Below are 20878 nucleotides of genomic sequence, written 5' to 3' on the forward strand. Positions count from 1 at the left end.
AGGCAAAATGGCTCAAAAAATCTCTTCCTTTCTCACATTGTTGATGCATTGCTTTCCAGGGGCAATCAATGTCTTCCCAGTGGCCCCACCCAGTGGAATTTTATGTCAAAAGGATCTCATTCTTGCATTCTCACCCCAAATTTCAGAACATACACACTCATTCATTTTTGAACCTTTGTGACCATGAGGCATGTTTGGTCATCCGTGTTTCTTGAAGGTCCTGTTCCAAAGGATAAATACTTAATATCTGAAGGTAGCTAGGTCCATATTTGCTGAATACAGCATGAATCTGAAAGAACAGCTCAGCTAATGGTGAAACCAGAGTCTGATTCATAGTTTTCTAAATGATTAACCCCACCCCCTTCCCTGCCCTAGCTGGCCAGGAGCGAGCCATCCTTTAGGGAGGTAATAATTTAAGAGAACATGTTCCACATTAAAGAATATGTCATAGATTCATCTAAATGCCCTTGGTGAGATATAATGTGTTTAAATACAGTTTTCAATGCAGTCTGATTTATACATTTGCATAATTTGTAAAACTGAAATGTTTATAATATACTCTAATAAACAGTAAAGATATTTGTAAAAAGTTGACCTGAATTCTTCCAAAGTCTCATTAATTATATGACTCTTTGAGAAGATATGAACCTCCAGGGAGCAGAGTGTATCTTTTGAGTAAATGTGATCTATTGAGAGAGCTACGTTATGTAATGTCTGAAAATTTTTCAGAAATACAAATAGGTTGGTCTGGCTTTCCTTCAGTTTCCACAGGGGACTGGTTCTGGGCCAATCCAGGCCAACTTTGGATCCAGGATACTTCCTCCATACCAAAATCCTCAGATGCTCAATTCCCTGATATAAAGCGACATAGTGGAGCATTGCATGGTGTATAGTATATCAATTTTGCGGTCTCTGTAGGAAAGCAGTCTCCCAGAAGTGGTGGAGAACAGTATTGCTATAAAGTGGCTTAAAAAATTTTTAAGAAAAATTTTGAAACAGGGTCCCATTCTGTAGCTCAGGCTAGAATGCAAGGGCACGATCACGGCTCACTGCAGCCTCGAACTCTTGGGTGCAAGTTACCCTCCTGCCTCCTAAAATAGCATTTTAAAGTGAAATGAGGTTGGAATTGGTGGATCATGCCTGTAATCCCAGCACTTGAGGAGGCTGAGGTGGGAGGATACCTGGAGCCCTGGGGTTCCAGACCAGCCTGGGCCACATAGCAAGACCCCGTCTCAAAAAAAAAAAAAAAAAAAAAAGAATTTAGCTGGGTATGGTGGCGGGCACCTGTAGTCCCAGCTACTGGGGAGGCCTAGGCTGGTGGATTGCTTGAGACTGAGATGTCAAGGGTGATTGCGCCACTGAACTCCAGCACGGGCAACAGAGCAAGACTGTCTCAAAATAAATAAAAAGATAAAAATAAAAAAACAAAGAAATGAAACAATTACCACCACATCAAGGACATTTTAAGATAGCCAATGCCATTTACATGTTTCAGATCCACTATGTAACTTCTGATCTGTGTTTCACTCTGCTGTACCCTCAACAGTCACCAGAGCCCCTTGGCTTTTCAGTTTTACACTGTGTTGCTCTTCTCTAAACCATTTTTAAATTAAGAATTTATTGGGCATGAAGTTGTGCATAGCGGCTCACATCTGTAAATCCCAGTACTTTGGGAGGCCAAGGTGGGAAGATCACATGAGATCAGGAGTTCAAGGCCAGCCTGGCCAAAGTGGTGAAAGTCTGTCTCTACTAAAAATAAAAAATTAGCTGGGTGTGGTGGTGGGCTCCTGTAATCCCAGCTACTTGGGAGGCTGAGGCAGGAGAATCACTTGAACCCTGAGGGCGGAGGTTGCAGTAAGCCAAGTTTGCACCACTGTACTCCACCCATCTGAGTGACAGAGCAGGACCCTGTCTCAGAAAAAAAGAAAAAAAAAAGAAAGAAAAAAAGAAAAGAAAAAGAATTTATTGGATGCTGCTATCTTTAGCTAGGAGCTGGAGAAATATACAAAGAGGAATGGAATCTACCCTTGAGGAACTATAGTTCATCTTGGGCAATAAGACATTTGCAGGTGAGTAGCTGCCTGACACGGGATATTATTGTCAGGAAGAGGTCACCATTGACGATTGCTTCCTCTTAAAATTTGAATAAAAGGACCCGATTATGGAATATAAAAAAGACATTTTTAAAAGCCGATGAAAATAATGCATAGGTGAACAAACTACAACGTGTTTTTCTTTTTAGCAACTACACTCTACCTACAGACTATTTTATGTCCAGGGAAGTTATTTGGTTAAACTGTCTTTACACATTGATGGAATCTGCCGTACTCTGGTGCCCCCTAGAGGCAGTCTACCGCTAGGCCGGGGAGAAAAAAATCCAGAGAAAGCCTTTTAACCACAACTGGAGCAACTACACTTTTGTTTAACAAATCACTTTTTTTTTCAACACGAATTTCTGATCTGGGTTTGTTAAACTAGAATTTGTGTAAAGTACAGATTTTCCAAGCAGAGTAGCGTTGAGCACAAGAAAACATGGACAGCATTAAAGAATATGTGTTCTTCTAAATGTACATGGGCAGATATTATATGTTTAAATACAATTCCACATACGATATAATTTTTTATATTTGTATAACTTATGAAATTGAAATTTTTATAATGCATTCTAAAATATAGCGAAAGTTACTCGTTAAATGAATAAATGAATGCATAAATTGCCATACTTTGGTGTTCAAATGGATACATTGATCTTTCTTTTTTTTAATTCCCTTTTTGGAGGCCCTTCCATCACAGAGACTTTTAAAGCAGTTGTTGAACTTAGTGAATGTTCATAGAGGGATGGAGAGGAAACAGGATTGTGGTATAATTTTTCTCTAGGAAAATGTGTACAGTCCTTTGCAAATGACTATTTACTTTTAAATCTGGTAGAAAGCTGCCTTTGCCCTAAGAGACTTCATTTAATGGAATAATACACAATGCTCATATTAATTTTCAACAAAGTGATTTCATTTTCTGGAATAAAAATGGAGCCTCAAATTCATTAGTTGGTTTGAAATTTCAGGATCCCAGATGTACTCTGCTTTAAATTGAGAAAACCTCTCAGGCTTCTTTCTGGAGAGAAAGTAAAACTTACAAATACCTATGGCATAATAATGTCATCAACTGCAACCTTGTTATGTCTTGAAGACATTAAACTTGGTTTTCCAAGATGGTGGGAAAATCCTTGTTTTGACTTATTAAATATTCTGGTTAGTAGAAAGTTATTACATTAAACACATATGGTTTATCAATTATTTTCAAATACTCAGAACACAACAAATAAAATTGGTGGTATATTAAGTATAATTAATTTTTTTGATGACTGTAGAATTCACTTCGGCATCTTTTATTGCCCTGGTAATCATTGTGAACATTACAGTACCAGTCTAGGAGGTTGTACTGAAGGCTCAATTGGGAGTTCTGGTGATATGAGATTTAGCAGTTGAAGTCAGCTATTCTAGAAAGAGAAAATTATAAATAAAGGTATTTATAAGAGTTTTTATATTAACCATAATGACTGCTATAAAGCTATACCTAAGAAATATTTAAAATAAGGTATTTTTCACTGCTCCCTAGTGTTTGTGTGTGTGTGTGTGTGTGTGTGTGTGTGTGTGAGAAGCTGTATCTAAATTTTGATGGTAAATGTCTAACCCTAGGAAGAGGAAGGACAACTTTCTTTTTTTCTTTACAAAGAAGGGTAGAGGCTAGATGTGGTGGCTTGTGTCTGTAATCCCAGCACTTTGGGAGGCCGAGACAGGCAGATCATGTGAAATCAGGAGTTCAAGACTGGCCTGGCCAATGTAGTGAAACTCGGTTTCTACTAAAATACAAAAATTAACTGGGTGTGGTGGCGTGAGCCTGTAGTCCCAGCTACTCCGGAGGCTCAGGCAGGGGAATTGCTTGAGCCGGGAGGCAGAGGTTGCAGTGAGCCAAGATCATGCCACTGCACTCCAGTCTGGGCAACAGACTAAGACTCCGTCTCAAAAAAAAAAAAAAAAAAAAAAAAGGAGTAGAAGGAGGGAGAGCTACACTGATATGATTTGAATATATGCATGAAATCTCATGTTGAATTGTGATCCTTAGTGTTGGAGGCAGGGCCTGGTGGGAGGTGTTTGGGTAACGGGGGCAGATCACATCAAGTTTTGTTGCCACGAGTGAGTTCTCAGGAGATCTGATTGTTTAGAAATGTATTCATACTTTCCTGCACTCTGTCTCTCTCCCTCTCACCACATGGGATGCCTGCCCCGCTTCACCTTCTGCCATAATTGTAAGCTACCTGAGGTCTCCCAGAAGCCAAGCAGATGCCAGCAGCATGCTTCCTGTACAGCTGCAGAACCATGAGCCAATTAAACTTCTTTTGTTTATAAATTACCCAGCCTCAGATATTTCTTTATAGCAATGCAAGAATGGCTTATTGTATATACCTAATCAGACAGTATTCATTTTTTAACAACTTGCCTTTATCAAATATTTGCAAAGTATTCATCCTTAGTTCATATTGAAATAACTTTTGCCACTCATTATTTGGATTACAGAATATCTAATTAAAATACAAAATTACAGTGACAAATACAAATGGCATAAACATGCTTAAGACCAGACACAAGTGATTCTTAGTAAAAATCCCAGGGAACTTGAGGGAACAGTAGAACTGCTGCTCCCTGGAGGCCTCTTGCAGGGAGTTTGCAGCATAAATCCTTGACCTTAGCTAAAATATAAGCTAGACTTGCCAAGGGGAGACTACCTTAAGAGAACAAAGTTAGCCTCAGAATTTCTGACATTAGCATCAGGTGGCTACATAAAGCTGTACCGCAACGATTTCAAGATCTTTTCTTTTTTTGAGACAGAGTCTCACTCTGTCACCCAGGCTGGATTGCAGTGGCACGATCTCAGCTCACTGCAGCCTCCACTTCCCAGACTCAAGCGATTCCCATGCCTCAGCCTCCTCAGTAGCTGGGACTAAGGTGTGTGCCACCAGGCCTGGATAATTTCTATTTTTTAGTAGAGACAGGGTCTTATCATGTTGGCCAGACTGGTCTCCAACTCCTAGCTTCAAGTGATCTGCCCACCTTGGTCTCCCAAAGTGCTCATGAGCCACCACACCTGGCCAGTTTCAGGATCTTTTAAAACTCTTAGCTATCACCTCTATTTTGAGAAATATGTAAGATTCTGTATATAAAGTCATTCTCCAAGAATGTCTATTTTTAGTCGCGCTTTTTTACTTATTTCCTACCCAGTTTTGGCCACTAAATGTTTAGGAATGAATCTGTGACTAAGAGATAATTTCAAAATGGGAATTTAGTTGTGGATTTGTGAGGGCCTGAACATTTATTAATTCATTCACACACCCAATAAAAACCTCCTGAGCACCTGTAACAGACCCGGACCTCTTCTGGATACTGCAGATGAAACAAACAAAGCAGATCGAGTTCCTCCCTTCCTGGGGCTGACATCCTAGTGAGGAAGAGTGACGACGAACACAGAAACAAGGAAATAGGTGGCACATCGGAGGGTGACAAGTGCTGTGGAGAAAAATGAAGCAGGGTGAAATGAATCAGAAGGGCCAGATGTTGAGCACAGACCTTAAGAAACAAGGGAGCCAGTGTGTGGGTATTGACGAAGAAGACCAAATGGAATGTACAGCCAGAACAGGGAACCGAGGCAGGCACAGGCCTGGTGTGTGTGAGAACCAGCCTGAGCTACAGCAGCGGGAGCAGGAGGGAAGGGAGCTGAGATGCAGTCAGGAGGAAGGTGGTGCGTGCAGGGGCGTGAGCCTCTAAGACCTCTGGCTTTCCCTTAGAATAAGGTGGGGAGCCGTTGCACAGTTTCAAGCAAGGAGTGACATGTTCTGACTTATGGTTTAAAAGGATCATTGACTGCTATGTTGAGAAGACATTTGGAGTGGGGAGGAGAGAGGGTAAGTATCAGGGAGATCTGCCAGGGCTGGTACAAAATTGTCTTAATTCATTGCTCAAAATGCTGTATTCTAAACCCACACCTCAGTAGCGGTTTGCTTCTTCAGATAAGATCACTGTGATGTTCTCTAAACAAGGAGATCCACAGGCGTTGGCACCTGTCCCCCTTTTCCCTGTCTCCAGTCTCCCCCTGCTGATCACAAAGGGCTGAAGAGCTTCCACGAAGACTGATGTCAGAGCCCAGATTCTGCACACTGAGCTACCATGGACAGGGAAGAGAAAAACCATAGTAAAGGGAACTTCATAAATGGAGAGTCCTTATTCAAGAGGCAGGAACAAATGACAGATCCACAGTTTCCCTGAAAAGTAAGTTTTGAATCTGCTTGGGCAGTACTAATGTGCTCCCCCAATCACAGATGGGCATCGGGGAGGGCGGAGTTACAAATGTTTACACAGAGAAGATGGATTGCGTAGGTTGTGACAGGCCTGTCCTTGGCCAGGAAGACAAGAGCGACCTGGAGAAAGACCTGAGAGAGACAAGCGGGGCACTCCAGTGCGAACCTCGTGGTGGTTAACGAGCCTCACTTCCTTGTGTATGTGTTTGTCTGAGAAACGACCTAGAAGTCTAGTTTAGAATTTCCTGAAGTCTGGAAGAAGCTGTCTGGTATTTTTAAGTGGTGTCTGGTGGGTGGCTCCCGCAGCTAAGTGACAAAACCAATGAGACTAGCTGTCTGAGAGACTGACTGGTTTTTCTCAGCAACATTGTGCCTTTATAGAACTTTGCACAAAGCAGCCTTCACAAACACTCGCTAAGTGCAGATGCAGGCTGCAGAAGGTGTACCTTTCAAACAACTATCTCTACCCTTCCTCTAACCCTTGTAGAAAACAAATGTTATAGATAATAATCAATAAAATGCCCTGTAATTATATTCTAGCTGTTTTTGTCATGTATTGATGTGACTATTCAGGAAAACAAACTGACGGTGTACTTCTAATTACTTTTTTCTATACATAAACCAATACCCAGCTTACAGAGTTGAATCATCCCATGTGGATATATGTATTTGTGTTAGTCCATTTGCATTACTATAAAGAAATACCTGAGACTGGATAATTTGTTTTTTCTTTAAAAGAGGTTTAATTGGCTCATGGTTCTGCAGGGTGTACAGGCAGCATGGTGCAAGCATCTGCTTCTGTTGAGAGCCTCAGGAAGCTTACAATCATGGCAGAAGGTGAAGGGGAAGCAGGTGTGTCACATGGCAGGAGTGGGTGCAGGTCCCAGGCTTTTAAACAACAAGATGGCATGTGAACTAACTGAGCAAAAACTCATTTATCGGCAAAAAAAAAGTGCTAAGCCATTCATGAAGGGTCCACCCCCATGATTCAATCATCTCCCACCAGGCCCTGCCTCCAACATTGGGAATCACATTTCAACATGAGATTTGGAGGGGACAGACATCCACAAAATGCCAGTATTTAAATGTAGAACCCCAAGTAGCTTAAGTGGTTGACAGATGACAAAAGTGTAACTTCCATAGTAAGACAGGGAAGTTCAGGTTCTTACCCCAGCTCCTGTATTATCTAAGTGTAGGTTCTTGAACATTTGTGTTTAAGACAATGTAATATTTTTTGAGCGTTTAGCCCAAGCCAGGCACAGTTTTGAATTCTTTGTATGTATTAACTCATTTAATCCTCACAACAGCTTAGTTGGGTGCCATTATTATTCCAACTTTACAAATGAGGAAACTGAGGCACAGAAAGCCGCAGTGACCTGCTCAGATGTGGTGGCATCCCTGAGGCCACCCCCAGATTGATGATTTGCTAGGAGGACTCGCAGGACCCCGCACACAGTTATACTCATGGCTATGATTTATTAGTGAGGGATACAAAGCAAAATAAGCAAAGGGAAAAGGCGCAGGGGAGAAGTTCCGGGGAAGCCAGGCACGTGCTTCCCAGGGCAGTCACACAGGACACATTTAATTTCCCCAGCAATGAGTGGTAACAACATGTAAAAAGGTGGCTATCAGGGAAGCTCACTAGAGACTCAGCACCCAGGGTTTTCATTTGGGGCTGGTCATGTAGGCACTCTTTGCCCAAATGTCAAAATTTCACACTCCCAGAAGGAAAGGTGTTGAGCGGAAATCATATTGTTTACACAAACCTTTAGGCATAGTGATCAACTCTTATTTCGAAAAGTGGAGAGGTCTTTCCTGGACTCCAAGTTCCTAGTTGCCAGCCAGAGGTTAATCTTGCAAGGAGGCCTTTCTAAGGATAGAAGTCAGACCTTATATGTCAAGTCCTTTCTGCACATGTGTCTGCTGAGAGGAAGAGCTGGGCTCCACCCACAAGTAGCTTCTGGACGTCAAACACAGAACAACTTGCCTATCAGAGATGTCCAGCAGACAGAGTCAGGGGTATGGAATTCAGGGGAGAGGTGCAAGTTGGAGACATCAGTGTGCTAGTCGCAGGCCTACAGTGACATTGAAAGCTGTGAGATTGGCTAAGTTCACTTAGGAAGTGAATGTGGGCTGAGAATAACAGAGGTCGGAGGATGGTGCCCTGGGTCCCTCCAACATCTGGAAGTCAGGTCTGTGAGGATGAATCTCAATGAATACCAAGGAGAGGCCAGTAAGCTCAGAGAAGAGCTAAAAGAAAGTTATAACCTACAAGCCAAGCGAAATAAATGTTTCAAGCAGGCAGAGAGGAACACCAGATGCTTCTGGTGGATTCAACAAAAAGGAAACCATGAGCTGACCATCGAGCATAGCAACGTGCAGGTGGCTGACTTTGACACAAACTGTTTTAAAATGGATTGGTCTGGAAAAAACCCGACAGTAGTGGGTTCAAGAGAGCATGAGAAGAGGGGAAGTGGAGATCACAGAGTGTTAAAAACCCATTTGGGGAGTTTTGCTGTAAAAGGAAGAAGGGAAATGGGGTAATAGCTCGAGGCAAAAGTGGGTTTCAGAAGGGGGAGTGTGCGTGCGACTTGGGAGCTTATACAACATGTGTGTATGGTGATGGGACTGATCCAACAGGTGGGGGGCATTAATAGTGCATGCAATAAAGAGATCATGGTATTCTCCAGTAGGTGGAAAGGGAGGGACAGGTACAAGCGGGCTTTAGATTCATTATCTCATGCTGGGAACAGTGGCTCACCCCTATAATCCCAGCTACCAGGTGAGAGGATCACTTGAACTCAGTCTGGGCAACATAGTGAGACTCTGTTTCAAAGAAACATATGACTAGTTCATGCACTATTCATCCAGAGTAACAGAGGAAAGGCAAGTTATTTGGGCACAGGTGCAGGTGGAGGTGGCAGTGTGTGAAATTCTGGCTACTTCATCAATCATATTGCTGAAATGAGAATATGCTCAGCTGAGGGCAAGGAAGGGGAGAATGTGAGGGAAGATTGGAGACAGAGAAGGAGCCATAGAAAAGTCATTTAAAAGGGCAGAAGAGTGAGCTGATCAGGGAAATAAGTTAGAATTGCCTGAGCTCCTCCAGGGACTAAAAGAACCTTAGGCATTGGCTCTCAAGAATTTAAAATACAGTAAGGCCAATTGTCCATGGTTGAGTGGTTTTTCTAGCCATGTGCAGCTGCAGAGATGTAGGCACAGAGTGACAGAGAGTTGACTTAACCAGGATTGCGTTTTGCCAGACAAGCGTGAGGAAGAGAGGAAGTGGCATGGACGTTGAGGGTAGATGCAAGGGAGTTTATCTAAAGCAGAGGGGCAAAGTGGTGTCGGTCAAAGCTTTGATTTTTCCTGGTAGGTGGTGTCTTAGAAAGGTTGATACTGGGCTGGGTGCAGTGGCTCACAACTGTAATCCCAGCACTTTGGGAGGCCGAGTCAGGTGGATCAAGAGGTCAGGAGTTCAAGACCAGCCTGGCCAAGATAGTGAAACACCGTCTCTACTAAAAATACAAAAATTAGCCAGGCATGGGGGCGGGCACCTGTAATCCCAGCTGCTTGGGAGGCTGAAGCAGGAGAATTGCTTGAACCTGGGAGGTAGAGGTTGCAGTGAGCTGAGATTGTGCCACTGCACTCCAGCCTGGGTGACAGAGCAAGACTCCATCTCAGAAAAAAAAAAAAAAAAAAAACAGAAAGGTTGATACTGGTGACTTCCCGTAAATGTACAGTGCATGATAAATGCAACACAAATGAACACACCACCGGGGGTGTGAGATTAATGTGTGGAATACAGCATAAGGCTTTTGATGACTGTGACTCACTACCAGTTGCCCAGACTGGCAGCTACCAGTCCTCGGTTTTAGAGGAGAAGAACAAGTGAAGAATAAGTGACATGTTGCTGCAAATTTCTCGGATGCCTCAGACCACTGCCCACATGGCCCTGAACAGGACCGATCATGCTCTGAGACGACCCTGGCCCTTTTCAGTCAGCTTACCATTCACTTAGCAAACCTGACATCCGCCAACTCTCCCTTTATGGGAAGAAGATTTTGAGAGGTTTATTAGTTGCTCCTACCCAGGTGTGAACCACAGCGACTCCCTCCTTAGCCCTGCACCTGTGGGAACTTCTTACAGCTTTTCTGCTTCTTACTCAGCCCATGGCATCTTTTCAAGCACACACCTCTAGGCTCTTTTGTTCTTCCTTTACAGCAGGCTCCAGCGATTCAGCGGAGCTGATCTTTACTATACCCTGAGGGCCACGTCGCCTTCTTCCCCACCTTCCCTCCCTTCCTAGTCATCTCAGCAGATAAGTCATCAGGTCCTTTTGATTTTAAAGGATTCATTCCTTATCACAAATATGTAAGACAAGTAACAAATATAACACAGATAATGAAAATTAGCATAGTACAGAGCTTCTAGAATCCGAACAAAAACTTCCATAATTTTGGTCCAATTTATTGTTTGTGCTTTCACTTGTGATAAGGAATGGAAACTTCTTCTGCCTTTAGCTAATTCCCAAGGCCAAATTCAGCAGCAAAAATAGGATAGTCTCCCACTCCCCTCAATGTCTCCTAAGAGCCCCTCATTCCAGCTCTGAGGTCTGACACAGCCTCCCTGGAGATCAAGATTGATATCTAAAAACATCTGTTGCACTCCCCAGTCCAAGATGATTTTGGTCCAGAGAAGTAAGAAATTTCCTCATCTTCAGACTGGGGAGAGTAACAGATAATTTAGAATCTGCTAAGTTTCTACGTTTTAGAAGTTTCTTTGATTTAGAATCAACTGTGAACTCTGAGAATATCAATATTAGTTTTCTTTCTTTCCCTTTCCTTCTCTGGAGCATATCCAATCCACTCTGTAATGGCCAGCCTAAAACGACACAATCATAGAAATGAATTGCTTAGGGTTTCTAAACAAAGGGAGTCGCAGAACTCAGAGTAAAAAGCCAAGCAGAGGAAACAGCAGGTGATTTGTGCTAATGAAAGCACTGAGATCCAGACTTGCACCCACTTCCCCAACACTTACTTATTCCAATATGTGCGCCAAAGGAAGCACCTGTTCACCTCTCCTTATACCACAGAGAGTGCTCAGAATTGGCTGTTGGCATAACTGGCCTTTAATTCCAGGGCTGCCCTTAGACCAGCTAAGAGACCTTCAGCAAGTGTCCCGGGCTTGCTGGGTCTGGCACTTACCTGGAAACTGGGGCAGTGAGCCAATGGTCTTCCTCATGCTGATATTCTATCCTATCCCACTCTTGCTCAAAGCCATGTGTAGAGGTAAGTGAAGTCAATGTTCCTGAGCATTAACTGTGTAGCAAACACAATGTCTATAACGTCTACCTTCTTGTAACAGGGAGACTAGAGATTGCTTTGAAGAACTAAAAGAAGGAAATATAGATGGGCAAAAGGGGCCAGGGAGGGAGACAGAGATTCAGGGCCAGGGTAGGGGTTTTGGACTTTAATCTGATGACAAGGGAGGCCACTGAAGGACTTAAAGACAGTAACGTGCTCAGATCTGTATTTTAAAGAGAGAATCTGGCTACAGTGTGGAGACTATGTTGTGTGTGTGCGTGTATATGTGTGTGTCTGTGTGTGGAGGGAGGCAAGGTGGGAAAGGAGGCCTCTAAACTAGGCCAGAGATGCTGGTCGCTTGGACTACGGTTACAGCAATGAGGCTGGGATGAAGGGGACAGGAGGGAGGAGATTAAGAGGCAAACTTAAAGGGACTTGCTGCTGGATTGTGGGGTGGGTGGGGAGTGGTTTCAGGGAGACCACCTAGAGTTTTGCTTTGAGGAGCTGGATGGTGGTAATGCCATTTCCTGTCACAGGGTGTGTGTGTGAGTGTGAGTGCACACTTGTGAGTGTGGTGAGGTGTGGGAGCTGTAATGAGGAAGTGGATGAAGGAATTCCATCTTGGACCTGCTGGGTTTGAGGTCTAGCATCATTTGAGGAATCCGGATGGTTGAGAAATTTTAATAAATATCAACTGTGTATTTTGTGAGGATACTCACCCCTGCTACAAGAATGGAATAGACATTTGCATTGTTCATTGAGCAAATACTATTTTGATCTTTAAAAGTAATCACCCCACCTTCTTTTCGTGTTGTGTTCTGTCTTTCCCAAAGTATTTGACTTTTGGCTACTCATCTAGGTTGGCCTCAACACCACAATTGACCTGGGCAGTTCACTTGTGTTAATTCAGCAGATCTTGAATCTGCAGCAGTGACTTAAGAGAAAATCATTCTAAACATCAAAACCTCAGAAATTCCTTCTTAGGACCTCAAACGTGCCATAGGCCTATGTGTACAATATGCACCAAATTTGTTTTATACTCAGATATTTCTATACTTAGTTTGGAAATACAGCATACCTCCTTCTTGGGAGAAATCACAGCCCTCAGGGAAAGGAGAGATATAGTTTTGGGTCTTGGGATTTAAATCACATAGTGAGATGGCATCCACTCTTGGTCAGCTAAGGCTCCAACTGCTTGGTTGTGTATTTTCCAGTATTTAAGTGATTTTGAATGCTGCGTTTCTTTGACTAGCTGAATATTTAAATTTGCCACAAGATGGCAGCATGATGTTATAAAAGAGAATAGAAAAAACCTCTTTTTTTCAAAGCCCAGGTATTAATAAATAGAGGACTGGAAAGCAATCGTAACTGAGATTTTTTCTTCTTGTTCTTATAACTGGAAAGAAAGGAAGGAATAAATTATGAAAGAAAGCAATGAAGTACAAGGTGAAAAAATGGGCTGGAGGAATTGAGGGAGGGAAAGCAAGTAAAAAAGAAAGTAAAAGAAAAAAGAAAAACACTTCACATCCAACTAGATCATATTTAAAGAAAAGAACCAAGCTGCTGTTGTAGGAAGTTTCCGAGGGAGGAAACCAGTGCATTAACCACATTTATTCACAGCCCCGATGTGTGAGTGCAAGACAGACATTTGACCTTCTTAAGAAAGCAGTCGTCTATTTGGGAAACTATGAGAATGAATTTACATTTACAAAGTTTTCTAGATCCTTTAAGTCAGTCTTACATTAGCATAATTCCCAGCTTGTATTCAAAATGGATTTTATTCAGTATCCTTCAAAGAGGTCATTAATGTTGGTTTCCCTGTTTACACTGTGTAGGGAAAAAAGTGAAATTATTCAAGAAGGGAATAAACTGTATTCAGACACACATTGACAGCAGTGCCTTCTGTGCTGGAAATGAGGACGCTGCCTCCAGTTCAGTGCTTCCAGAGGTCTGCTAGCTGGGAAGAGATTTTCCAGAGCGGGCTCCGTGACTCTGCACTGACCAGCCACCACGCCCTTGGGTCACTCTGTAGCCCCGTCAGCAACTTGCTCTCTCCTCATTTAATGAATCTGGCTTAGCAGGGGAGTTCTGGGATGGGAGACATCTTGGGAATGGTATCGGTTTTTTAGCCTTGGCGATAGTGACATCTTGAGCCAAAGAATTCTTTTTTAGCGGCCCGGGAGCTGTTCTTCTTACAGGAGGATATTTAGCAGAATTCCTGGCCTCTATCTGCTCCGTGCTAGTAACATCCTTCAGTTGTGATATCCAAAAGTGTCTTCAGATGTTGCTGAATGTCCTCTGATGAGCAAACTACCCTCTTCCCCTATTCGAGTACCAGTGTTTTAGATGAATTCTAATTACAAGAATGAAGGAAATTCTGAAAGCTTTATTTGTCTTACTGTCCTGTTCATGGGCAAAATTATTATTGAATCATCAGAGAAATGTGTGCTCTTCAAATATATGTTGGAGATTTCCAAACATTAAATCCAGGCATAAAATGCCCTTATTGCAACAAAGATAACATTCTCTTATATGAATCAGCAAACCACATAAATTTATTATAACTATTCTGTTGGGTAAAAAACCTATACAAAGCACCACAGGGGATGCAAAGCAGTAAGAGTTTTTACAGAAATAAAAACAATTATGTTGTTAATTGCTAAATACTTTTCCTATTTATTGAGATGTCCATGTTCTATTCATTTCATTTAAAGTTTGAAACATCTCTATGGAGAAATATTATTTGCATTTTTATAGAGAAAGAAACTGAGGCTGAGAGAAGTTTAATCACTAGCTCAATGTTACATTAATAGATAGCAAAGACCAGATTAAAGGCCAGATTAAAACCCAGCCTTTCTAACACCAACAACTGTGTGTGCTCTAATACCCGCCACCAACCCTTGAAAATCTTACAATCTAGTTGGGGAAACAACACACATACATAGGAAAGTTGTCTAATGTCATAAGGCAATAAATAATTTAATCAGAAAAACCATAAAAATTATAAGATGCATTGCTGTAGATAAGAGTGGCCTGGGAAGTTATGAGGACGTGATGTGTCTTGATTGTGTGTATTTAAAGAACCGGGGATTAGGGAGATGGGAGGAGATGGGTTATATCGCATAAAGCGGCAATCTTCAATGGAACAGTGGGGCTGCACGGGGGTGTTGCCAGAATAGGGTAGTATTATGGACTGCTTGTTTGTTCCCTCCAAAATTTATATTTTGAAACCATAGCCCTAATGTGATGGTATTGGGTGCGGGAGCATTTGTGAGGTAATTAGGTCAGGAGGGTGGAGCCCTCATTATGGGATTAGTGTTCTTATAAGAAGAGTTAGCATCACCCTCCACCACACCCCCCCCCGCCCCAACTCTCTGCCACATGAGGATACAATGAGAGGACTGTCACCTGCAAATCAGGACGCAGGCCCTCACCTGACACCAGAGCTGTCAGCATATTGATCTTGGACTTCCTACCCTCTACAACTGCAAGAAATCAATGTTTGTTTTGAAGCCACCAGTCTGCAATAATTTGTGACAGAGGCCTGAACTGACTACTCAGCTAAAGATGGCTCAAAGGAGAGGGAGACCTGTGCTGAGGAAGGACGGTGAAGTGGGATGGGAAGGGAAGCTGGCAGCAGAGGGCAGAAGTGTCGAACACAACCCAGCCGTCATCAACTGGAAGCCCAAAATAATGGATTATCTTTGGCTCAAGTTTTAAAAATTGGAAAGTTTGTGGGGGGTGGGGGGGCGGGATTTCTGAAATTTGGATTTCTGAACATTCTTGAAAAAAAAAAAAGATGTGACAACCTCAGGCTTGCATTCCTGAATCTCGACTCTTGGCTGAAGCTAAGGAGGAGCTGTCGTGAACGGGATCGGGTCCTCCAGTTCACCAGTAGCCACAGCGTGCCCTATTCTTTTACCCTCTTCTTTCTTTACTTATTTGCTTAGCCCCTATAAGTAGTGGAATTTGTGATCTTCAATTTAGAAAAGAATGTTTATTAAACATTAATCTGATAACACCAATTAAAAATCTGCTATTTTTTCTAACAGTCTGCTAGAAATGAAAGACAAGAAACATGAAACATTTTTGCCATATGCCCAAAGGTTGTTATTAGAGTTTTCTTTTATTCCTGTCTTTTCTACTGAAATTACCCGAAGTTTGTTTGGCCTTTCCTGGGGCCATACAATTTAAACTTTTCATCACTGTTGTTACTTGGTGTTGGCACTGATGTTGATTTTCCTGTCTTTGTAAACTGTGAACACCTCAGCACCATGCCGTTTCCTTGACTCAGGCCTGGTGTGTGACAACACCACAACAAACACTTTTGAGCGCCTACAGTGTTCCAGGCACTGTTCGGGAAATGTGGGCTGTCACCCAGTGAAAGAGACAAACCTGAAGAGTTCATCTCAGGATAAGCTCTGGGAGTTTTATTCGGTGACAGCCCACATTCTCAGAACTGTTCCTGGAACACTATAGGCGCTCAAAAAATATTTGTTGTGGTGTTGCCACACACCAGGCCTGAGTGAAGGAAACGGCATGGGGCTGAGGTGTTCACAGTTTACGAAGACAGGAAAATCAACATTAACGCCAACAGCATCATCAACAGATAATAAACGATGAATGTAATCAACAAGAAAATTATATATGTTGGAAAATGATTTGGAAAAGGAAAAATAACAGAGTGGGCTGAAAGGGCTGGCAGTGTGAAACTGCCATTTTTAAGCAGGGCATTCAGCATCAGCCTCACCGAGGCTGAGGACATTTAAGCAAAGACTTGAAGGAGGTTGTCGTGGGAAATTACCTCAATGTGATGGGAACCTGTAAGTACCAGGCAAGCTGTTCTGTCATGGAACAGAGGCTCATAGACCAAATAAGGATGTTAAAATCATGCAGATCATCAAATAAACCTAAAACACAGGGTGAGAATCAACAGGAAAGAAATGCCGTAAGTTAACATATTAAATACTTGCAACGAGGTAGAGGCAGGTAGAACCCACACTACACGAATGCTGGACTATGCATTGTTAATATGCTCTTCCTCTCTCTTTGTGTCCCCCTCTTGTGTTCCCTTATCTCCCCTAGCCGTCCCCACTGATGATGGGGATCTAAGGACCAGACCTGGAGCTCAGCAGACAGAGGTGCCTATGGCCAATGCACACTTGCTTTGTCAGAGAGACTCAGCACCAAGCACTCCTGGTCAATGGCTGTGGCTCATATTATTAACCTGTTGAGCAGCTGGGAGCTTTTTATGATTCTCTTGGGCAGAACACTTGTGTAGTAAGAAAAAGGACCACAATACATATCATCCATGGGCAAGCAGTTTGGGATGACATAGCTGTCAGCCTGGAGGTGGCATGATCCCTACCTTACTACTTGGTTCTTCTGCCCCTTTCTTTATACAGATAACACTCTTGATTATTTCATGGTTTACAAATCCTGTGTCTCATTCATCATATCTCTCTTTAACATGTCTTCTAAGGTACATCCTACCTTTAACATATGTTAGAAATTTCATCCACCCCATTGCTTTTCTCATCTTTTAGAGCAGAATTGAATATTCTCAAGTAGTGAATAATAGTAAACACACTTTACAGAGGGGAAAGAGTCAGCTATGATAATATCAAAGGGAAGAGCACATCAGCCTGAAGAATTAGCAAAGGCAAGAGTACACCTGGTGTGTCTTCAGGACAGCAAGAAAGGCATTATAGCTGGAGTGGAGTCAGTGGGTGAGTGAGGATTAGTAGGAGAGATGTTCAGAGTGTTCTGGACCTTATGGCCATTGTAAGGACTGTGTAACAACAAATTTATCCTTCATTGAGTTATACAGTTGACCTTTGAACAACATGAGTTGGACTGTGTGAATCCGCTTATATGCAGATTTTCTTCCACTTCTGCCACCCATGACATGGTAAGACCGACACCTCCTTTTCCTCCTCCCCCTCAGCCTACACAATGTGAAGAAGATGAGAACGAAGACCTTTATGATGATCCACTTCCACTTAATGAATAGTGAATATATTATCCCTTCTGCATGATTTTCTTAAAAACATTTTCTTTTCTGTAGCGTACTTTATGGAAAAAATGCAGTATAGAACACATAAAACATACAAAATATATGTTAATCAACCATGTGTGTTATTGGTATGGCTTCCAGTCCAGAGTAGGGTATTAGGAGTTAAGTTTTGGAGGAGCCAAAAGTTATACTCCAGTTTTCAACTATGTGGTGAGTTAGTGCCTGTAACCCCTAAGTTGCTCAAGGGTCAACTGTACTACCAATTCTATTTTTCCATCCTCTAGGAGTTACCCTTTACTCATGAGTAGGAGGAAAATCACAGTAGTGCAGTGTCATGGAAGCTTGGGGAAGGGAGAGAGTTTAAAAAGAGGTCAGCTGTGTCCCTGAAATGACTTTGATAAGGAAGAGGTTATGGGAGATGATGAGAACAAGGTGGAAGAAAAGGCCCTTTGAATTAGCAATAAAGATGTCATCAGTGACCTTCAAGGGACAAGTTTCGACGAAGCAGCCAGGGCAGAGGCTGAGTGCTAGGTTACAGAGGAAGCCTGTGGGGAGGAAATGGATGTACTGCTTCCTCAGGCCCTGGTGACCTTTCATAGATCGCTGTGCCTCATGGCTGCTGAGATGAGAAAGCCCCCTCCCCTGGAGGGCTGTGGCATAGGCTGTCAAGCACTTCCCAGCAGAGCCCCACAAACCCCGTTCCCATGTCTCAGGCTGCTGATTAAAGTGTTTCCAGCAAACTCTACCAGATTCTTTGAAAGGCCTTTGAGGTTGCTCATTCAAGTGAATCCTTTTACTCACTGTTTTTTTTTTTTTTTTTTTGTATGAGTGGAGGAAAAGATGAGACTAATAATTCAATTTGCTAATTGATACTTTCTTGTACAGATACTATAATTCTGGTTCCAAAGATTATCTGCATTCCATCTATCTATTCATGCATTCATCCATCTATCTGTCCATCTATTCATCCCCCAATCCGTTCCTTCATTTTCCATCCCTCCATCCCTCCATCTACCCCTCCTTCCATTCATCCTTCCATCCATTTATCTATCTATCCCTCCATCAGTTTATCCATCATCCATCCATCCATCCATCTACCTATCCCTCCATCCATCCTCTTCTTGATTGTTATCTCTATGACAGACATATCTTTCCTATCTCCAAGGCTAATTTGTCCATCTGTCCTTAAAATTCTACCTTCTACCCCCTACTCCACTATTCCCTTTTCTCTTTTCTTGCTCCCCCTGGGAAACTTGAAGATCAGTGAATCCCTTCCCCACACCCGCTTTTTTTTGAGATGCTTTTTTTTCACTCTTGTTGCCCAGGCTGGAATGCAATGGTGTGATCTCGGCTGGCTGTAACCTCTGCCTCCTGGGTTCAAGCGATTCTTCTGCCTCAGCCTCCTGAGTAGCTGGGATTACAGTCCCCCACCATCATGCCCAGCTAATTTTTTGTATTTTTAGTAGAGATGGGGTTTCACCATGTTGGCCAGGGTGGTCTCAAACTCCTGACCTCAAGTGATCCACCTGCCTCGGCCTCCCAAAGTGCTGGGATTACAGGCATGGACCACTGCACCTGGCCCAGTGGATCCCTTTTTATCTCTGATCTCCACTCCCATCCTTTCCTGGATAAACTCAAGTTGTTTCTGTCTTTAAAAATCACACCTCTCCCCACCTCCATGTCCATTTGTGTCTGTTATCCTAGGTCTCTTACTTGCTCAAAGTTCCTTGAAGGCAACATTTGCACAAGCTTGCATCTGCTCTCTGGACCCCACTGAAACTGCTGCCCCTAACGCCCAGTCACACGCCCGTGTCAGCTCATAACATGCTCATTTACTCACTACATTTTCTGTCGTAATTGCTTCTTTTCTCTCCTGTCTCACTCAAGAACCTAAATTCACCGAGAACAAGATTCTTTCATATTTACCATCTGTTCTAGATGTCTCTAGCATCTAGAACAGTCTCTGGCACATGTTGACAATCCATGTCTGTTCAACGAATGAATGAGCGACTGACTGAATGAGCATCCTATGTTCTCTCTTTTACATTTGACTCAGTTAACTATGTCCTCTTTTTAAAAACATTCTTCCATTAGTTACTCAGACAATAGTGTCTCTGGTTTTCATTCTAACCCTCTGTCGGTTCTTTTGTGGTTTCTTATCTTTAAATGATGCAATTTCCTAAGGGTCTTTTTTGGTTCTTTTCTGAACACTATCTACTCTACCTGGGCAAGCTCATCTGTAGCCACAGTTTTACAGACAGCTTCATCTCTACCTCCAGCTCTGATCTTTCTCCTGCTCCTCTCCTAATCATATATCTAGCTGCCTACTAAACAACTCCATTTAACTATCTCAAATATAAAAGTTAAAGAAATGAACTCATTACTCCTGTGGCAGTGAATGCATAGTAACCTACTTAGTTGCCAAAGCTAGAAATATGGGCATTTTCCTGGATATCCTTTCCTTTATCTGTTATTTAATTAGTTATTGATTCCTTTAGATCAGACTCCTATGGCATATCTGAAACCTCTCCCACTCCACTTGCTTGTCGTTGTCTGGGTGTCATGAATGAGATATTCAGTTTGGTGGGGGCAGAGGTGATGAGCTCTGCTCATCTCCCTTCTTCCCCATCTCCCTGCATTCACACAGAGACACAGACACCTGTGTCTGAGCACACACACAGAAAGATGCACTCAGAGTCAGGCTGTTGCAAACACTAGGTTCCAGGCCTTCTGGCCACCTTTGAGGCAAGCAGTCAGCTGCCTTCCAGGAGAGAGAGGAGGTCAGGAGGCAGCATTGGGAAATAGAATGAAACAAATGGTAACAGCTATACCTCCAAAGTCTCGCATCCCCACCAAAAACTTCTCCCTTAAATGGTATTGTAAAATACCATAGAAAAGAAAGCAATAAAAAGAAATCAAATTATATTTTGACTGAAGTAATTCTAACCACATATTTCGCAATCATGTGTTAACTTCCCTGTCTGTATTTCATTTACCGCAGTGACTTTGTTTCAAAAACAATTGTCATCACAGACTTGGAGTGTGTTGATTCTCATCTGCATCATTTTAAAACAAGTCGTTAAGTGTCTGATGATATAAGGCACAAGCTGCACCGCTCGGTTATTGGACTGGGACATCAGAGAGTGGTGGGAACAGGATGAGGCTGGGGCAGCAGAGTGACGGTGGGACAGGCTGGGGCAGCAGAGT

General features: G+C 42.6%; 1 long non-coding RNA gene across 1 annotated transcript in view; it reads right to left on the minus strand.

The window, feature by feature from the left end:
* Positions 1 to 13919: 13919 nt before the first annotated feature.
* LOC116549010 overlaps positions 13920 to 20878 on the minus strand; it is a 19062-nt gene continuing 12103 nt past the window's right edge. The window contains exons 3-4 of the long non-coding RNA XR_004267668.1: positions 20532 to 20537; positions 13920 to 13930 (exon numbers count right to left, since the gene is read on the minus strand). This is a non-coding gene — a long non-coding RNA (uncharacterized LOC116549010). The remainder of the gene's footprint in view (positions 13931 to 20531; positions 20538 to 20878) is intronic.

Source organism: Sapajus apella, unplaced genomic scaffold, assembly GCF_009761245.1.
Source record: "Sapajus apella isolate SASKATOON/1434 unplaced genomic scaffold, GSC_monkey_1.0 scaffold6, whole genome shotgun sequence".
Classification (NCBI taxonomy): Eukaryota; Metazoa; Chordata; class Mammalia; order Primates; family Cebidae; genus Sapajus; species Sapajus apella.